This window comes from Arachis hypogaea, chromosome 9, assembly GCF_003086295.3.
Source record: "Arachis hypogaea cultivar Tifrunner chromosome 9, arahy.Tifrunner.gnm2.J5K5, whole genome shotgun sequence".
Classification (NCBI taxonomy): Eukaryota; Viridiplantae; Streptophyta; class Magnoliopsida; order Fabales; family Fabaceae; genus Arachis; species Arachis hypogaea.
The window spans coordinates 56,008,502-56,030,578 of record NC_092044.1 but is presented as its reverse complement, the minus strand read 5'-3'; positions in this window follow the sequence as shown (position 1 = coordinate 56,030,578).

The following is a 22,077-nucleotide window of genomic DNA, read 5'->3' as shown; positions in this document are numbered from 1 at the left end:
CTTGACAAATCATCAATGGCTCCTCGGATGTGACCCAAGTTGATGTTGGTTGGGTCATGATATCCTTCTTGATGATATTCCGTGGGTTGGGGTTCTCCTTGGAGAGGCTCTTCCTCTTGTGCTTCTTCTGATGTCCTCTTCCTTAGATGGGGTCTTTTCTGCTGTTGAGCTGGAGTCACATGGGTTATGCGTTGGAGTGTAAGTGATCTCCCAAGACCTATCCAAGTTGGATTGCTGTCCTCAAAGACTACCTTGGCTTTCATGCATAATCTAAGGATGGTGCTGGGGTACCAAAGTCTAGCACCTGAATCCTTCTTCTCGGCTGATTCTTGGATTCCTTCAGCTATAATTTCGTGCACATTGATGCTTCCACCCTTTATCAAGCAGTGTACCATGGTAGCTTGAGTAATATTGACCTCAGAATTGTTTGCTGCTGGAAGGATAGATCGTCTCACAAGCTCAAACCAACCCTTGGCTTCCGGGATGAGGTCTCCTCTCCTGATGAACCGGGGTCTCTTATCTGAATACCTTTCCCAGTTAGATCCCATAATACATATGTCACCCACGATCTCTTCTAATTCATCATTGTCGACGCCCTTATTTATTCTTTCTTGGTAACCAAGCTCAACAAAACGTGGGGATTTCAAGTGGAGAACTCTAGTGATTGCATTGGGGCTAAAATATACCTCTATTCCTCTTACATAACTCTTGAAGATGGGGGCTGTGGTCTTGTCTTCTCTAACCACATTTGCATAAAATTCTCTGATGAGGTTTGCATTTGCTCTTGCTTCCGGGTTAGTGAGCTTTTCCCAACTCCTCTTTTCAATCTTCTCCCGAATTTGTGGACACTCATCTTTATCGAACTGGAAGGTTGATTCAGGCAGTATCTTCTTGTCCTTTATTCGCTCGAACTCGAGCTCATGGAAGGCTGTTTTGAATCTCCCGGTGTCGAAGGAGGGCTACTCCACTGGCTCCTTTCCTCTTCGCCTCTTGAAGCTTGATGCTGCCATGAGTGGGAGTTGAATAGTAAAGGTTAGGGGTTGAAGATGTAGTTCGGTTGGGTTGAGGTAGAATGAGTCTTGAAGGAATGTGTTTTGAGAAAAAGGAGAAGAGGTGAGTATATAAGGTGTACGTGAAGTATGTATAGCCGAGAGAAAGAAGTGAAAAAAAATGGAGATACAGGGTGTGTACGGAAAGGTTGTGTGAAGGGGTTTATATAGAGGGATGGCAATTGTTGAAGGGTGTGGATTGATGGTGTTGTTTTGATAGTGGACGGTTGGGGTTTTGATATTGAATTAGCACAAGGATCACCTCATTTATGAGGGTCTTGGTTCGGTCTCCAAAGGCATCCACTCCCAATGTTGCATGGCAACACTTCCAAGGACATTCCCTATGAAGACAAGTGTGAAATTCCCTTGGTGTAGTGGCCGAATCCTTCTTACTCAATTGTCCTATAAAGTACCATCAATGTCCTTTTTGATTCCCTATACACGAAAAAGGGAGAATGTGAAAATTAATTTAAAAATTGGTGGGAAAATGTGTGAACTAATAAAATATTTCTTTTTCTTTTTCTTTTGTTTCTATATGACTAACTATTTTCCATGAAAGCAAACCAATCAAACATTAAGTTACCCATGCATGCACGTTAGTACACCAAACTTGTTTGTAATCACATGGTGCAACAAGTCTGGGGAGTGAACTTTCCTCATAAGGTGTGTTCAAACCACACTTGGTGTGCTTTGAACACCAAACTTATCATGTACTATAAGTTACATGCAGAGGGGCTTTATGTTAGTTGTCAAGATTAATTTGAACTTCCATGGAAATTACCTTATTGCTGTTATTAAAAATTTAAGAAAGGAGTTATAGAACATGGGTTGCCTCCTATGAAGCGCTTCTTTAACGTCATTAGCTTGACGATTGTCCCTTGTCAAGGTGGTTGATAGTGCTTGAAATCCTCCCCTCTTGCAGTGAACCTATGTCCATTAGCCTTGTTGATAAGCTCCATATGTTCTAAGGACATGATTTTATTGATGGTATACACTGGGGGCAGCTGAGATGGAATAGTGAGAAGGTGAGGTGGTATGGTTGGGAAGTATGTAGAGATCACTTCATCACTTGGAGAGAAATCTTCTGTAGGAATCTTCTTGTTTCTCCATCTTCTGGGTACTTTCTTCCTTGTTTCTCTTAGTGCTATCTTGCTTCCTACAGATTCTTCTTCTAAGGGATTTTTGTTGCTAGCTTTGCATGGCTCTGGTGGTTCTGGTTTCTTTTGGATACCCTTTTGATATGGTTCTTCCTGAGCACATGGCTTTCCAACCAATGGGGCTTCTATTTGAATTGTTTCTGCTTCACTGCTTGTTTCTTGCATCAATGCTTCCTTGGTTGGCACCTTCATCAAATCTCTGTTATCATGATCTAATTCTTGTGAAAGTTTAAAGACATTGAAGGTGAGCTGCTCATCATGTATCCTCAGTACCAGCTCTCCTCGCTCTACGTCTATGAGTGCTCTGGCTGTGGTTAGGAATGGTCTTCCCAGAATGATGGGGTAGATAGGATTCTCATCCATTTCCAGAACAACAAAATCTATAGGAAGGTAGTAGCTCCCAACCTTTATCAGCACATTTTCAACCACTCCTATTGCTTATCTTTAAGTTTTGTCAGCCAATCTGATAATTACATCAGTGGGAGTTAGTTCATTGATTTGGAGCCTCTTCATGAGGGAGAGAGGAATTACATTGATGCTTGCTCCCAAGTCACAAAGCCCTTTGTCAATCATTGTTTTTCCTATGGCACAAGGGATGTGGAAACTCCCTGGATCCTCCTTCTTTGTGGGTGGCCCTGGTTGAATGAAAGCACTACAATCTCTGTTCATCTTGATTGTTTTTCCACCCTTCAATGGAATTTTTCTAGCTAATAGCTCCTTTATATACTTGATGTAGAAAGGCATCTGTTGGAGGGCTTTAATGAATGGTATATTTACATCTAGAGATGCAAACATATCAAGAAACCTTGAGTATATTCTCCCTGCTACACCACCTAAGCCTATGGGGAAAAGGTGCATATGGGTTCAATACCTCCTTCTTCTTTAGCTCTTCCTTGGATGTAAGCTGAGTTGTACAGCTTCCTTCCTCCTGGCTTTCCTTTTGGTTATTTTGAAGGTGTTCTATTCCATTCATACTCCCCTCATCACTTGTGGTTATCATTTTGCATTCCTCCCATCTCACTTTCTTTGTTTCTCCTCTTGGATTCTTCTCTGTATCACTGGGGAATCCATCAGTGGGTTTGGGAATTTGTTGAGATAGGTACCCTACTTGGGACTCCAATCTCTTGATGTTTTCTCCTTGATTCTTGATATTAGCTCACACTTCTTCCTCAAACACTTTGTTGTCTTGGACTACTCTGCATATGTTTTCAAGTAGAGCCTCAATCCTTGAAAGCCTATCATCTGTCAATGATGGTGGGTTGAGATTAGGTGGCTGAGAAGGTTGGTTAGATGGATGTTGGTAGTATCTCTGTGAGGTGTTTTGATGAGTAGCATTGTTGTTGGAGTTGAAATTGTGGCGTCTCTGATCTTGCCCATGGTCTTATTGATTTCCCCATCCAAAGTTAGGGTGATTCCTCCATCCAGAGTTGTATGTTTTGGAGTATGGATCATGGACTTGTCTAGGAGAGTTTCCCACATAGTTGGCTTGCTCCCAGTCACCATCTTCTGCTATGTTTACTCCTTCTTGAGTTGGTGATGAGGTGATGGCTGCTGCAACTTGGTTCTCTTCCACCTTCTTGGTAAAATCTACTAGCTGCTTGGTGATCATCTTGTTTTGGGCTAACAGTGCATCCATGTGGTTCAGCTCCATTACTCCTCTAGTGTTGCTTCTTTCGAAGGCATAGAAGTAATCATTTTCAGCAACTGTTTCAATGACATCTATGGCTTCTTCAATGGTTTTCTTCTTGTTTAAAGAGCCTCCTGATGAATGATCCACAACCTTCTTTGACTCATAGGAAAGACCTTCATAGAAGATGTGAAGTTGAACCCACTCATTAAACATCTCTGGTGGGCATCTCCTTGTTAGATCCTTGAACCTTTCCCAAGCTTCATAAAGTGTCTCCCCATCTTGCTGTCTGAACGTCTGCACTTCAGTTCTCAGTCTATTGATCCTTTGAGGGGAGTAAAACCTTGCCAAAAACTTGTTCACTACCTCTTCCCAATTGGTCAAGCTCTCCTTTGGAAAGGATTCAAGCCACTTGGATGCCTTGTCCCTGAGTGAAAAGGGGAACAAGAGCAACCTATAGACATCAGGGTGGACTCCATTGGACTTCACCGTGTCACAAATCCTCAAGAAGGTGGTCAAGTGTTGGTTAGGGTCTTCTTGAGCACCTCCTCCAAATGAGCAATTATTTTGCACCAAAGTGATGAGCTGGGGTTTTAGCTCGAAATTGTTGGCATGTATAGTGGGTTTCTGAATATTGCTCCCACAGTTTCCAGGATTAGGGTTGATATAGGATCCTAAGACCCTCCTTTCTTGCCCAGCACGGTTGGCATGGCCTTGATTATGAGCCTCCTCTTCATGATTGTTCTCCAAATTCTCTTCCATGTTGGGTTCAAAATACTCTTCCTCTGCTTCCTCAGCACCAATAATCCTTTTTCCTCTTGTTTCCCTTCGTCGTCTCCAAAGGATTCTTTCAGGTTCTGAATCAAAGGATGTTAAAGCCCCTTCTCTACTCCCTGTCATACAACAAACAGATTGCACAACAGGAAGTATAGTGAAGACTATTCTTGTTAGAGTAATAGTTAGTGTGAGTGATGTAATTTATCAAACAGTTAGTGGGTTAGTGAGCTGAATTATGATCAACTAAGAAAAAGAGAACAGAAAATAGAGAGGTTCTAGGGGGTGAGGAAGAAATTAAAAACTAACTAAGGTAAATTGACTCAACAAAAAGAAACGAATAACGAAATTAAGAAAATGCTCAATCTAGTGATCTTCTAACTTAATCATTGTTGATTGAAAATCAATCCCTGGCAACGGCGCCATAAACTTGATGCATGAAAACTTGTCTCTCAACAAATTTCCCTTCGGCAAGTATACCAAATTGTCGTCAAGTAAAACTCACAATAGAGTGAGGTCGAATCCCACAGGGATTGATTGGTCAAGCAACTTTAGTTAGAAGAATATGCTAGTTAAGCTAAACAGAATTGAGATTGAGATGTAGGAATTTAAATGACTAGAAAGTAAATAACAGAAATTAAAGTGCAGAATCTTAAATGGGGAGTTGGGATAATGAGCAGGAAATTAAATGGCAGAAAGTAAATAGAATGGGTAAGATCAGAAATGGGGAAATCATTGGGTTTAGGAGATGTTGCATTCTCCGGATCAAGTTCATTATCATCTCTTCCTCAATCAATGCATTCATTAATCTCCTTGGCAATCTTAAGTGATTGGATCCCAATTCCTTGGCAATCCAATCTCTCTAAGCTTGAACAATTCCCTAATTCCTTAATTTAATTGCTCATGGGAAGAGATGAAAGTGTGGTCACTGATTATACCACATGTATTTCCAAATCAAAGTGTTGGGAGGATTAAATGTCACAATATCCATCCAAACCCCAATTTGGTCCAACATGAGAAAGCATTTCTAGCATGATTTCCTCATTCCTCTTCCAAGGTTCGGAGGAAATCCAATTGTGGAGAGTTTCTTTTCCAAGACAACTAACCAATTGAATTAAGATCGAAAGCTTTCTAGTAAGATCAAGAGAAAAGTAAGAAGAATAAGAATGAAAACTATAATTGATCCATCAAATTACAACAGAGCTCCTTAACCCAATGAAAGGGGTTTAGTTGTTCATAGCTCTAGGAATCAAAAATGGCAGAAAAGAAGAATCTATTACAGAAAAGTAAATATGCAGAGAGTAGTTCCCAAAAGTGCTAAGCCTCTCTCTAGTTCAAAACTACTCCTATTTATACTGCTCCTGATGATCTTCTAGTGAGTTCTTCAAGTCTTGGATGTGGGCTCTGGACCTTGAGTTGAAGCAATTCTCATCTTTAGTGGGCCCAGCTTGCAGAGAAATAAGAATTAGGCTTGGGCATTTAGTGAGATTAATGTTGGGTAATATTTTGAGTGCGAGAACGTTAGTGGCATTCACTTTTTCCACTAACGTTCCAACCTTATATACCCACGTTAATTCCAACGTTAGAAACCTTAACGTGAATACTAACATTTCTTACTTAATCCTTGGCCAACGTTAATGGGAATCACTTTTCCCATTATCGTTGCTTGCCTCTTGCCCCTACGTTAGATTTCTCGATAGCTTGGCTAACGTAGCTCTTAACGTGGGTCTCTATCACCTTCGAGAGCGTTAGTGACACTCACCTTTGTCACTAAAGCTCTAATTGCCTTAAGTCCCTACGTTAGAACCCACGTTAACTAAGTTAACATGGCTCTTAATGTAGTAATGAAGCCATCTCCCAACGTTAGTGACACAAGTGAGTGTCACTAACGTTGGTTCTTTGAATTCAACTCCACGTTAACTCTCACGTTAACAATCTTAACGTAAGAGTTAACGTAGGCAATGCTAATGATCCAACGTTAGTGACAAAAGTGAGTGTCACTAACGTTGGCGTTGTTGATCCTCTTCCACGTTAGAGTTCACGTTAACTAAGTTAACGTGACTCTTAACGTGGGGCATTGCCTAGTTTCCCAACGTTAGTGGTGTTCACTTTTACCACTAACGTTGAGGAGAAACGTTATTGGAGTTCATGTTTCTCGTTAACGTGGAGTTCTCTTTTTCTTCTACGTTAAGTACCACGTTAACTTAGTTAACGTGTCTCTTAACGTAAGCTATGAATGGCTTCGCAGGCGTTATTGGTGATCACTTTTCTCATTAACGTTGCAAGCTCTTTGCCATCCCACGTTAGTAGTCACGTTAACTAAGTTAACGTGAATGCTAATGTGGTTCTTCCATGCTTCATTTGTCCTGAAATCAAGCAATTAAAGTGCATCAAAGCTCTAGCCAAAGTCATGAGATTATGCATCATCAAATTCTCATGCAATTCTGGCAAAAATCTCATTAAATCATGCAAAATTCACAATAGTTGCTTGAATGAAGGTGTAAGTGTGTTTTCACCCAAAACTTGCCTTATTCACTAGGAAAATGCATGAAACTACCCTAAAACAGTAAAGAAAAAGGTCAGTGAAACTGGCGTAGATGCCCTGGCATCAGCGACGACGACGATGCTGAGCAGCGACAGTGAGCACATGCGACGATCATGCTGAGCGGTGACGGTGAGTTCACGAGATGGCGATGCGAGACGATAATCTGCTCATGCAACGACGATGGTCTGTGCAGCAGAGCCTTAGCCGGCGTCGTCCTCTTCTTCCTTCCCCTCTCCTCTCTTCTTCTCTTCTTCTTCCCGTTCTCCCCTTTTCTGATTTTTCCCTCTTTTGTGTGTGTGTGGGTGAGGATGAGAGTGTGATCTTGTGAGTGGTGAGCTGGTGACTGATGAGTGGTAACTGGTGAGTGGCGCAGCCATGTGGTGAGTGGTGATTGGGTGGCGACGGTCAACAGTGACGGTGAGATGGCGAAGGTGATGAGTGTCGTAGGTGATATGTGTTGAAGGTGAGAATGGTGAAGGTGAGGGTTCCTCGAATTGAAGGTGTTGTGTGCGTGTGTGCTTTTGGAGGGAATTGAAAGAGTAATAAAAATTTCATTAAGTGTTAGGATTTGGTCCACATACATTAGGCATCACTTTTAAAATGCACCCAAAACTTAATAAATAGGCTACCTTTTAAAAGCGTCTCCTTTGATACGAAAAGTGAACTTATAGATATCAATCTATGGCTACGCTTTATAAGTGATTTCTATAATACCTAAGGCTACGCTTTTTAAATGATGTCGCATTTGTGTATCCTTTTTCTCTTACAAAAAGGCAACATAGAGAAAAGCGTAGCCTATTCTATGAATAGGCTACGCTTTTCAAATGTAGCTTAAAAAACGTGTGGCTGAATGGGTATTTTTCTTGTAGCGGTTGTGTGGAGGAAATTGCATCCCTTGAGGCATCTCAGGGATCTCTTGATGATGAGGTTCATCATGCGTTTGTTGAGATCTATGAATGGACTCTCTTGTTTGCTCCATCCTCTTCTTAGTGATGGGCTTGTCCTCTTCAATGAGGATGTATCCTTCTATGACAACTCCAGCTAAGTAGCATAAATGGCAAATAAGATGAGGAAAAGCTAGCCTTGCCAAGGTGGAGGACTTTTCGGCTACTTTGTAAAGTTCTAGAAAGATGACTTCATGAACTTATACTTCCTCTCCAATCATGATGCTATGGATCATGATGGCCCGATCCATAGTTACTTCGGATCGGTTGCTAGTGGGGATGATGGAGCGTTGGATGATTGATAAAACCCGATTTTGTGGTTTATCTTGTGCTTACTTTGGGTGTTTTTATCAACATTTCTCACACTTATTCACAAGAAATTCATGGTTTTTTGTTCACTTTCCAACATTGCTCCATTGTAGAAAACATGCTTGTTTTACCTTAGATTTGCTATATTTGATTCTCTTTATTGCCATTCGATGCCGTGACGTATTTGTTTAGTGATTTCAGAATTAGTAGGGTAAGAATGGCCTAGATGGGAGAAGGAAAGCATGCACAAGAGAAATGAACATGAAGAATTGGATTTTGGGAACTGCAGCATCGGTGCTCACGCGCAAATCACACGCACACGTGGATGAGGATAGCTGGAAGCGGTGCGCAAGGATGGATGCATCCACGCAGGCCAAAAAATTTCCACCGACGCGCACGCGCAACTGGCGTGCACGTGCGGGAAGCTGCACGTGACCTCATTAAAAGAAATCGTGCCTGGTGATTTCTGAGGCTGAATGGTCCCAAATTCAGGCTGCTTTTGCATGGAAAAGACCCAAGGATGCTAGGGAGAAAGGGGGGATCAATCATTTTTGCACTAAGACACAATTTTTCTAGTTTTTCTTAGGTTCTTTGTTCCCTAGAGGAAGAAACCCTTGTTCTTATCTAGATCTAGCTTTGATTTGATTTTCCTTGTTAATTTTGAATTGGGTTCTATTAATTGCTACCTTTGGTTGCTTAATTTGAATTTCTTAGTATATTTGCACTCATATCTTGTGTTAGTTTATGAATTTTGTCAATTGTTACTTCATACCCAATTCATGAATATTATGAATCTTGGCTTGTTGATGTTTGATTGATGAATTTTATGCTACATTGCGTTGCTTGGGCTATTGTAAGTTGATAATTGTTAGTGGGTAATTGTTAATTTCAATTCAATTGCAAGTTGAACATGTCTTTTGTTAATGCTTACCAAGTGTTTGATGAATTGTTTACTTTGATTATGGAGTAGTTCTTTTTACTCTTGGCTTAGGCCAAGGGAATCGGGTAAACTTGAGTCATTGGGTCTAATGGATTTGATGAATTGAGAGTCCTTAGTGGTCAATTTGATACTCATTAACACTATCCTACTACTAGGTTAATTAGAAGTGAGGTGAGGCCTTATGGGTTGATGTTGACCAAACCATTTGACGTACTTCAAGTTTGGAAGTAGACTTAATGAGTTCGGCTCCTCATAATTGTCAAGATATGGTTGTTCGACAAGGATGGTGACCCCAATTCCCATGCCTCACCAAGAGTTGCTTTTATCATTCATATTTGAAAACCAATTTCTCAATTGTCTTGCTTAATTGTAACTATTGTTTAATTAAGAGTAGAATTAGATTGAATATTGTTTCCTTAGTTCTAAATCATTCACATCTTGCTCATTGTTTGGATTAGTTCCTTACATTTTCAATTGCTTGTTTGTTAAGATTTGCAATTTACTTTCTTGTCAATGAATCACAACCCCGGATTTCTAACAAATGTTGAAGCACATGTTTGCCCATTCTTCGTGAGACGACCCGAGGTTTAAATACTTCGGTTATTTTCATTGGGGTTGAACTTGTGACAACCAATTCCATTCTAAATTTGATCCACGAGAATTGTTGTTGGTAGAGCTATACTTGCAACTCAACTTTCATTGAGAGAATCTCTTCCAATACGGTTCCCACGCGTTCATCAAATTTTTGGCGCCGTTGCCGGGGAATGGTTGCAACATATGCCTTAACATTGGTTGTGTGAATATGTGAATAATGTAGATAGCTTGTTTATTGTTTGTTTGCAATACTTAGTTATAGTTTAGCTTCTTTTCTTTTTTTTTGCTATGACTCTCAAGTGTGATGACTCGGTCCCAACCAAATTCTAGCTTAGCCAATTTTGATCCTGAAATCGAAAGGACTTTGTTACACACTCGGCAAGCTAGACGACTGTTGGACTATACACCTAGTACTTCAGTCTCTTTTGAGGAACATACCGAATCACTAGACGGTACCGAGAGTGACTTGGAGTCCTCTACTTCCTATTCTTCTGTTGGCATTACTAATACATCTTTGCATTCTACAGGTGAACCACACATGGCGGAGCCACGCAGGATCACTTTACATGAGCAAGGAGCTCCAGATATTGTACTTCAACCATTGCAAGCAAGGTATCCCAACCTTGATTCGAACTTTGAATTGAAGAGTAGCTTCATAAATCTACTACCTAAGTATCATGGGTTGCCAGGTCAAGACCCCATCCGACATCTAAAGGATTTTCAAGTTGCTTGTTCTACTACTAGAAGGCATGGAGCCGATGAGGTGGCTATCATGGTCTTTGCTTTCCTTTTCTCCCTTGAAGCGCAAGCAAAGGCATGATTTTATTCGCTACCAGATGAGATTGCTACCAATTGGAATTTCTTGAGAAGAGAGTTCTTGAACAAATTCTTTCCAACAAAGAAGACCGACTACGTCCGGAAAAAGATTTCGGGCATAATGCAAAGAGATCAAGAGAGTTTGTATGAGTATTGGTCTAGATTCAAGAGGTTACTAGAATCTTGTCCACACCATGGAATGAACACTCACTTGCTCATTAGCTACTTCACCGGAGGTCTTTGTGTGGAAGATAGAAGATTGCTCACCGCTTCTAGCGGTAGTTCCCTTTTGAAAAACAAGACAGAGGGAGAAGCTTGGAGTTTGATAGAGGATGTTGCCAAAGCTACGCAACACACAAGAGTGAGAAGTAACCCACTCAAGGGTGTGGTAGAACCATCCCCCTCTGAAGCAAGCCTAACCAAAGCACTTGGGGATATGACCACCATTCTCACCCAAATACAAAAGGATAAAAAGGAGTTCTATTCCATCCAAGCCATCCAAGCCCCACCTCCAGTTGCCCAACTTGAAGGCCCTCCTAGGATTTGTGGTTTGTGCTTTAGCACCACTCATTACACCGATCAATGCCATCAAATTCAAGAGGAGCATGCCCTTGTAGTGGCCAATGTGAATTACAACAATCGTCCACCCTACCCTTCTCAAAGCCAAAACTACTACCCTCATGGTAGTAATCAACACCAAGGGTGGAGAGATAATGCACAAGGGAACAACCAAATCCAAAGATGGAACAACTCTTCTTCTCACCACAATAACAATTACCAAGCCAACCAAAACCACCACAACCAAAGCCAAAACAACTACACCAAGTACCAAGCACCACACCATAGACAACAATCCAACCACACCTCTCCACCTCCCACAAACCAAATTGAAGAGCTTAAAGCCACTGTGGATAAAAGGGATGAGGGCTATAAGACTCAATTTGAGGCTATGAATGCTCAATTAGCCAATCTTGCCGAAATGATTCAAAGATGTCCATGTTCTCTGCCAACAATACTAATTAACCCTCATGTTCTTCTAACCTTCTATCCCAACCCCAACTAAACCCAAAGGGCGGTCTCAACACCATCACTCTACGGTCGGGAACTACATTGGAGGAGATACCTCCATGGATCTTGGAAAACATTCATGAGGAAGAAGTGATTGTTGAAGCTCCACATAAAGAGGATGAGGTAGGCAAGAGGCATGAAGAGGAAGGAGTAAACCTCAAGGAACCCAAGAGAAAAGCTCTAGTGGATGAGTCCATCCCAATTCCATTCCCTTCCATGGTGAAGAAAGCAAAGAAGACGCCCGAATTTGACATGAGCATGCTTCAAGTGTTCAAGAAGGTTGAGGTAACCATACCACTTCTTGATACTATTCAATAAATTCCAAAGTATGCGAAATTTTTGAAAGACTTGTGTATACACAAGGATATGATAGGGGAATTGGAGACATTATCCTTGGGAAGTTCAATCTCTTCCTTGATGGAACTTATACCAAGGAAATGTGGTGATCCTGGGCCTTGTTTGGTATTTTGTTGCATTGGTGGACACACTTTTCATGATTGTATGTGTGATCTAGGGGCTTGTGTAAGCATCATGCCACATTCTACCCTTGTGCGGTTGAATTTTGCTCCATTGAAGAGGTCGGCAGCGAGGTTTGCCTTTGCCGATAAAAGTGACATCACGGTAACAGGAATAGCCGAAGATGTACTTGTGGGAATCAAGGATTTGATCTTTCCGGTTGACTTTTACATCCTTGAAATGCCCCCAACAGAGAGTAGAGGCTCATCCTCTATTCTACTTGGTAGGCCTTTCCTTAAAACCTCTAAATTCAAGTTAGATGCCTTCACCGGTACATATTCTTTTGAGATTGGAGACAAGACTATTAAGTTCAATTTGGAAGAAGCCATGAAACATCCTCCCGAAGAACATTCCAATCTCCGATGTGATGTAATTGATGAAGTGGTGGCGGAAGTGCAAGAGGAAGACCATAACAAGTTGTGCTACCAAGCCGTTGAGGAGACGAATGACGAAGAGGATGAACATGAGGAAGTTGTTGAGGATGAAGCTCGTGAGCTTGATGAAAAAGAACCTCAGTTTGAGGCAAAGAGTGAATTGAAGCCTCTTCCATCTCATTTGAAATATGCTTTCTTAGAGGATAACGAAAAGTTTCCAGTCATTATTGCTAGTGAGGAAGAAGAGAAGCTCCTAGATGTTCTCAGAAAGTACAAGAAAGTGATTGGTTGGAGCCTAGCCGATATTGTTGGGATTGACCCTTGCAAATGCATGCACCGTATATTCCTCCAAGAAGGAGCTAGGCCGGTTAGACAACCACAAAGAAGACTCAATCCAACCATCCTTGATGTGGTAAAGAAAGAGGTCACTAGGCTACTTGATGCGAGCATCATATACCCAATTTCTGACAATGAGTGGGTAAGCCCGATCTAGGTTGTTCCAAAGAAATCAGGCATCACTGCGGTCACAAAGGATGATGGTGAAGTGGTCACCAAGAGAGTACAAAATACATGGCAAGTGTGGAAAACGATCCAACACAAAACTCACCGGCAAGTGTATCGGGTCGCATCAAGTAATAAAACTCACGGGAGTGAGGTCGATCCCACAGGGATTGAAGGATTGAGCAATTTTAGTTTAGTGGTTGATTTAGTCAAGCGAATCAAGTATTGGTTGGGTGATTTTGTAGCCAACAGTAAGTAAATAGAAGAAAATGTAAAGGGAGAGGGATGAATTGCCGAAATTAAAGAGAACTGAAAGTAAAGATGCTGAATCTTAAAGAGCAAGAAATTAAATGACTGAAACTTAAAGTGCAAGAAATGTAAATTGCAGTAACTTAAAGTGCAAGAAATATAAATTGCTTGAATGGAAAAAGGGAGTTGAGGACTGGGAATTCAGAATTTAAGCAAGGGAAATTAAATTGCAACAATTAATAAAGCAGAAGATGAATTGGAAGTAACTAGAATTCAAACAGGAAATGAAATTAAATTGCAGCAAGGGTTCACAGAAGAACCAAAAAGGAAAATGGGATCTCAGGACTCCAGAGACTAGATAGCAAAGTCTAGATCTCAGTTGCCTTCCCAGATCCAAGTTCACAAAGCAATTAACGAGAAATTAAAGAAGAAGCAGTAAAGGAAATGTAATTGAACTCAATTATGCAGAAGAAGAATTAAAGAGATCTTGAGTGGAGATTGAGACAAAATTTCCTCAATTCTTCACACCCAAGACTCAAACAAGAAAAGTAAACAATGCTCAAGCAAGAACGAGGAAGAAGAGAGATTAATTCTCCTCCCCAATTCTCCAAAATCTCAGTTCCTAGCTCTCAGAGAAAATGAAGTTTCAGAATTCAAAAATTAAAAGAAGGTTCAAAAATCAAAAGTAAGGAAAAGCTCCAAAGGTTCAAAGCTCAAAAGAGAGGTTCCTAATTACATCAAACTATCTCCTATTTATACACTTTCTATTCTTGGATCTGGGAATTTGGATGGGCTTTTGATTTGGTGAAGAAATGAATTAAATTGGATTTTTAATCCAATTTTCAGCCCTTGAAAAATTGGCTTCCAGGAGGCTGCCCTGCCCTTGTGGAGGGCAGGGCAGGAAAGTGTGCGTGCGGCCCTTGTGCGTGCGTGTTGGTGCGTGCGGTGCTGCAGGATGCTGCCCTGCCCTCGTGGAGGGCAGGGCAGAGTTTTTTGGTGCGCCAGATTTTGCTGCCCGTGCGTGCTGCTGCCGAGACCCCCTTGGTGCGCCAGATTCTGCCCGTGCGTGCGTGCACCACAAAATGCTGCCCTGCCCTCGCAGAGGGCAGGGCAATGTTTCCAAAAGTAATGCCCCACGTTCGAAACTCGGTGGAAGCACACGCTACTTCTTTTCCTTGGTTTTCTTGGCACCAAAGTAAGGCCTAGTTCCTTGCTTCCTCATGGTGCCGAGTTCGATCCTTGTGGCAAGCATTGGTAAGCTTTTTCCTTGAATTTATTTCTTTGATGAGCCCGATATTGCTCTTGAAGAGGGCAGGGGAGAGATTTTGTTCCCTTTGGTCCTTGGCTTCAAATTGTGCTCCGCCCTTGTTGTGGGCAGGGCAGTGATGCTTTTCATGGTTTGGCTCATTATGTTGCGCTCCTGGAGGGCAGTGTGCCCTTGTGGAGGGCAATGTTTGCTTCCTCCCTTCCATGCGCCACACTCTTTTCTCCTTGGGCCACGCTTTCTTAAGCCACATTTTTCCTTTTTTTCTTTCTTTCTTCACCTACAAGAAACCAAAACAACCACTCAAAGTATCTCTAAATTCACAAGGTTTATAATTCATTAAAAATCAATTAATTCTTGCTCAAACCTCATGATTTAGCATCAATTTAATGGTAGTTGCTTGATTTAAAGAAGTTATGCATTTTCATTCCAATTCACTTACTTAGGGTGCAAGAAAGTGCATAAAAACTAATAAAACTAGTGAAATTAGCTTGAAAAATGGGTATATGATGACTTGTCATCAAACTCCTAGCCATTGTTCATGCTTTAGATAAATTTAGATCTTATTTGCTAGGATCAAAGATAGTGGTATACACGGATCATGTAGCTTTGAAATACTTGTTGTCAAAGAATGAGTCAAAACCTAGGCTCAAACGTTGGATCTTGCTTTTGCAAGAATTCGACATTGAGATTAGGGGCCGGAGTGGATCTCAAAACTTGGTTGCGGATCATTTAAGCCGCCTTGAGAATTTAAAATATGGCCCATTTCCGATCAATGACTCATTCCCATTGGATAGTTTGCATGCTGTGTCGAATAGTTTTCCTTGGTTTGCCCCAATGGCGAACTACTTGGTTGCGAAACTCTTCCCTCCAAACTTTTCTAAACACCAAAGAGATAAGTTGAGAAGTGATTCCAAATATTATATTTGGGATGACCCTCACTTATGGAAGAGGGGAGTAGACCAAGGAATTCGAAGATGTGTCCCAGAGTCCGAAATCCAACCCATTCTTGAAGCTTGTCATTCGTCCGAGTGTGGTGGCCACTTTGGGCCACAAAGGACCGCAAAAAAAGTGTTGGATTGTGGATTCTGGTGGCCGACCTTATTCAAGGATGCTAACCGATTATGTATGTCTTACCATCAGTGTCAAAAGTCAGGAAACACATACCAAAGGGATGAAATGCCTCAACAACCAATGTTGTTTTGTGAGATATTTGATGTATAGGACATTGACTTTATGGGACCGTTTCCCAACTCAAGTGGGTATCTATATATTTTGTTAGCGATTGACTACGTGTCAAAGTGGGTAGAAGCAATACCTACCCGCCTTGACGACGCCAATACCGTCATTTCTTTCACTAGGAATAACATTGTATGCCGTTATGGGTCACCACGAGCAATTGTGAGCGACCAAGGATCCCACTTTTGTAACAGGAAGGTAGAGGCATTGCTTAAGCACTATGGAGTGGTGCATAAGGTTGCCACTGCTTATTATCCGCAAACCAATGGACAAGCGGAAGTGTCCAACCAGGAAATTAAAAGAATTTTGGAGAAGGTAGTCAATCCGCAAAGGAAGGATTAGAGCATCCGGTTAGGAGATGCACTATGGGCGTATAGGACGGCCTACAAGACTCCATTAGGGATGAGTCCCGTCTGGATTGTCTATGGGAAGGCATGTCACCTTCTAATGGAAATTAAGCATAGAGCTTATTGGGCGGTAAAACAATACAACATGGATTTGACACAAGCAGAAGTAGCCAGAAAATTATAGCTAGAGGAGCTCGAATATTTGAGGAACAAAGCATATGAAAATGCCCGGATCTACAAGGAGAAGACCAAAGCATTCCATGACCATCACATCCGGAAAAAAGGACTTTCAAGAAGGTGATGAGGTGCTCCTCTAAAATTCGAGGCTTCGTTTCATGCCTGGCAAGCTCTGCTCCAGATAGGAAGGACCTTTCAAGGTAAAAGAGATAAAGCCCTATGGAGTGGTGGAGTTGTTAGATCCTAAACGTGAAGCAACCTTCAAGGTGAATGGACATAGAGTGAAGAAGTACCATGGCTACAAGTTCCCAAGGGAGCTAGAGGTGTTCGTATTGGAGAATGCACCTAAAGAAGAAGAAGTTTGACCTAAAACTGACCGTCCAACCTAAAGTGTTTGGAGCAAATCTTCCTTGTGTTTACCATCAGCTTTTTGTTTAGATTTTTGAGAATCTTGTGACTTCTTGATGTTGTTGATTGCATAGGAATTCTAGTTGTTGTCATTTTTTTTGGTTAACTAGGATGTTTAGATAAATTTCATCATTTTGGTATGGATGATTTGTTGGAATAGAGAGAATGCTATGTTTTAAATGATGCATGAATTTGTGGAGTGTTCTCTTGCATGCTAGCCAAAACACCTACCAAAACAAACAAAAAAGAAGAGAAGAAAAAAAAAGGCAGTTTGGGTACCGGCGCGGCGCACCGGTGGCGCATTTCTACCCTTGGGCCAAAAACCTGAGAGTCATGCCCACTTCGTGCCCATTTCTTGCCCGTCTCATGTCAACCCCTACGCGCCAGTGCATTGTGCGCGTGCGCGCCGATGGTATGACTTGATCTCTCTGGTGCAAAATCCAGAGAGTTATGCCATGTTTGTGCCCAGCCTGTGTTCACACTAGCGCGTCTGCACACCTCGCGCGTCCGCGCCGGTCGCCAACATCATCATGCACGCGTCAGCACAATGTGCACGTCCGCGCGCTTGAGCTGCATGCTAACTCTGGTATAAAAACCAGAGAGTTATGCCTACTCTGTGCCAAAGGCATATCTGTGCCTGCACGAACGCGCCAAGGACGCGCTCACGTCCCTTGATCTCTTTTTATCTACGCATCAGCGCACTGCGCGCGCACGCGCAGATTGCGCGAGCCAGTTTTAAAGCTGCGCGCCCTGCTTCTTCTCCCCCTCCTATTTTTCTTTCTTTATTCCTTTCTCTTCTTTCTCTATCACCTCTCTTACCCTCCTCTCTCATTCTCCACCACCATTGTCTCTGGCCACTCACCGGCGACCCCAACCTTCTCCGATGGCACTACATCTCTTCCATCTCTTTCTTATCTTCACAAGAACCTTAACATTGTTCTTTTACATCTTTCAAGGTTCTACTTCCTCCCTAATATCATCTATTATCTTTCTTTGCATCATTTCTTTTTTTAGTTATATTTTTCTATTGACTTGCTTACTTTCTTTTCTAGTTGCTTGATTATCCTACTTGCTCTTCCTTTTACTTGTTTACTTTTCTTCTTTTTGTTTTACCATGGATGCTCTTCCTACTTTCTTTTTGTTTACTTTACTTGATGGATCTTCTTGATTGATATTATTATCTTTGTTATGATGTTGTGTGATGATTGCTACTTCATTTTGGACTTCTAATTTGTTGAGTATCTCTTCAAATGTTCATTGCTTGATAATTGCACGCCAAGTGTTCGAGGAAATGCACATATGCCATTTTGGGTTATTCTCATCATATATCTTCAATTTAGTGCCTCTTCCTCATTCACTTCTCTCTTCTAAGTACATTGAATACATTTTACTTGTTACTTGCCAATTAGACACCCATTGAAGATGACTTGCTCCTTGTTTTGGATACTTGAGATCATTCCTCTCATGCCATATCGCATGCCTTACTCCCTCATGCATCCCATGCCAAGTGTTGTGACCCATACTTCTATGATTACTTTGTTACACTATCTCTTTTGGTCACACATTCCACTCGCATGTTTATTAATTTGATACTTTGGGTTTGACAATTTCCTTCTTTCCCTTCCCTTTCAGGATAGCCACCAAGAAAGGCAAGGAGGAAGCTTCAAGGAAACCAGCCGCAAAGAGGGCACCCGCGCTCTAAGGCGCACTCTTCATTAGGAGCCAAACCTCTATCTAAAAAGGCGAAAGCGCCCACTCCTATTGATGATAATGAAAAGAGCAAACCGGCAAAAGATACTTCAAGGTTCTCCAACCGCTTCTGTGAACTTATGTTCCCCTTCATGGTTGAGAGGAACTATCATGCTGCGCATCTACTCGCTCCGCCGGACAAGGTTGCTCCTTATATTCTACCCCGCATTGAACAACGAGGATGGGAGTTTCTTCTGAGAAAACCACAAGAGGTCAACCTCTCATGGGTGGTAGAATTCTATACTAACTATCATCTCCCCTCTCTTCAATCGGTGTATGTGCGCCGGAAGCAAGTTTCAGTGTCAGAAGAGGCTATTCAGCAAGTGCTTAATGTCCTACCGGTACCAAGTGACATGGATGGCTACCAAGAGGTCTTACGTCAGCGGCAGAAGTATGGATTTGACTGGGGCTCGATCCTCCAAGTCATTGCTGAGCCAGAAACATCTTGGACCCAAGGTCGACTCCGGATGCAACCCAAGTGCATTGACACACGTTCTCTTACTGTGGAAGCTAGGGCTTGGGCTCAGATCCTATCTCGCTATGTCCTATCTAGCACCTACAAATCTTCCTTCACAGCGGATCTCGCCTTGCTTGTTTGGTGTGTTCTCACAGGGCGACCAGTGAACATTCCGTCTCTTGTCAAGCAAGCGATGGGTCAAATCCATGACCGGGACAATCTGCCATTTCCAGCTTTGGTATATGATTTAGTTACTGCTGCGGGTGTTCCTTGGGAAGCCACAGATGTGAAAACTATAATTTCGGCTAAGGGCAATGTGGTCCCAACCGGAAAATACTTACATCTTCCCATGAACAACCCAAGCCTTGCCATAGTCCCACCACCTGCTATTTTTACCACCTCATCATCACCACTGCGGCAAAGATCCACTCATCAAAGGATAGAAGATCTACACCGAAAGATTGATAGATATGAGCGGCGCAACCAACGCCGATGCACTCACATCAAGAAGCTTCTGTGTTGTGTTACCCCTAGCATGGAAGAACCTGCAATATCCACATCCACCTCCATCCCAAGTGATGAGTGCTCTGAGGAAGAGGATAGTGAAGGTTTCGGTTCCGACCATCCCTTGCGCATTCTTAGTAGCACGGAGGACCGTGCTAAATTTTAATTGTGGGGAGGTCGTTTGACCGATCTCCATGGGTAACACTCTCTTCCTTTCAATACCCATGGATTCATTTCTTGCTTAGTAGTTAGTACATTGCATGTGTAGCTAGTCTTTCTTGTAAATATTTCTTGCATGATAGTTAGTCTCCATAGAGTTGTTTGGTCAAATAATAACTTCTTTTCCAAGAAACTGTGTTCTGAGGTATCCTACCCTACCAAAATTTTTTTGTTATGAACTTGCTTTAAGAATGTATTTTGGAACATAGTGATTGAGCTAAGAACACAAGCATGTAAGTTTTGAGCCCATTATATGGTTACATCTTTTAACCATTAATTCCCATTCTTGTGTTCATTATTTTCTCTCTATGATTGTAATCCTTGCTTTGTCTGATTCTATATGTCCATTACTTTGCGTATGAATGCATTTACATGATTGAGGCCATCATTCCAATAGTCACTTTTCCCAAATGGCCTTAACCCTTTTATTTACCATTGCTAACCAATTTTATGCCTATGATAAACCCCCTTTGTTTCTAAAAAGAGCACACCAACAACCCTAAGCGCAAAACAATGAATGTCCTTGTATTTGGATCCTTGATTAGCTTGGGAGAGTTAGGATGTGTGTTATGTAATTGGGAGGGTATACATGGGGACTTGAGTAGATATAAAGGTATATCGTAATTAAGAATTTTGGGATTTGGGAACATACTCATGTAGTGTATGATTGAGCCATATGCATTGAACTTTTTGTGCATGAACCCCAAGAAAAAGGGGACCAAAAAAAAGGAAAATTCCATATGTGTATATATGAAAGTAAATGAAAAAAAAGAGAAGAAGAAGAAAGACAATAAAAAGGGACAAATTCCCTAAGATAAAATAGTGAAAACAATGCATATGGGACACAAATTGAAAGGAACACATGAGTGTACAAAAAGTGGGACTCAAGGGTAGCTAGGTAATGTATCATAGTTGTATAGGTTGTTTTATGTGTCTAGTGAGATTCTAGGTTAATCAAGGACTTAAATTTTAAGCTCACTTGACCATATGCATCCTTACCCTCACCCTAGCCACATTACAACCCATAGATAAGACCTCATGATACTTGTAAGCATGCATTAAGTCATTGTTGATTGTTAGATGAAAGACAAATCTTGGAAAGCATGAGTAGGGGAGAAATGAGTGATGAACCCTATACACTTGAGCGCATAGAGCGGATACACATCCGGTAAGGGTTCGATGCTCAACCCCTTGTTTCCGGCTTTCACAAGCGTTCGTTTATCAAGTCATATGCACTTCATAATGATATGCAAATTGGTAGGATTCATGAATTACACTATTTTTACCCCATATACTCACATGTGTTCTTGGAAGAAGGATTTACCCTTGACTAAGTAGATAGACAATTTTACATTAGTTGCATACATTCGCTTAGATAGTTTGCATTTCATAAACCCTTTCTCACCATGATCTTCGGTCTTTTTATTTTAAGCATGAGGACATGCTTAGTTTAAGTGTGGGGAAATTTGATAAACCCCAATTTTGTGGTTTATCTTGTGCTTACTTTGGAAGTTTTTATCAATATTTCTCACACTTATTCACAAGAAATGCATGGTTTTGTGTTCACCTCCCAACATTGCTCCGTTGTAGAAAACATGCTTATTTTACCTTAGAATTGCTATATTTTGATTCTCTTTATTGCCATTCGATGCTGTGACATATTTGTTTAGTGATTTCAGAATTAATAGGGTAAGAATGGCCTAGAAGGGAGAAGGAAAGCATGCACAAGAGGAACAAACATGTAGAATTGGATTTTGGGAACTGCAGCATCGGCACTCGCGCGCAAATCACGCGCATGCGTGGATGAGGATAGCTGGAAGAGGTGCGCAAGGATGGATGCAACTGGTGCAGGCCAAAGAATTTCCACCAACGCGCACGCGCAATTGGCGTGCTAGCGTGGATCTCAGAAGTATTTGGCGCAGCGCACACATGGCGCGCACGCGCGGGAAGCTGCACGTGACCTCATTAAAAGAAATCGTGCCTGGCGATTTCTGAGGCTGAATGGGCCCAAATTCAGGCTGCTTCTGCATGGAAAAGACCCAAGGATGCTAGGGAGAAAGGGGGATCAATCATTTTTGCACTAAGACAAAATTTTTCTAGTTTTTCTTAGGTTCTTTGTTCCCTAGAGGAAGAAACCGTTGTTCTTCTCTAGATCTAGCTTTGATTTGATTTTCCTTGTTAATTCTGAATTGGGTTCTGTTAATTGCTACCTTTGGTTGCTTAATTTGAATTTCTTAGTATATTTGCACT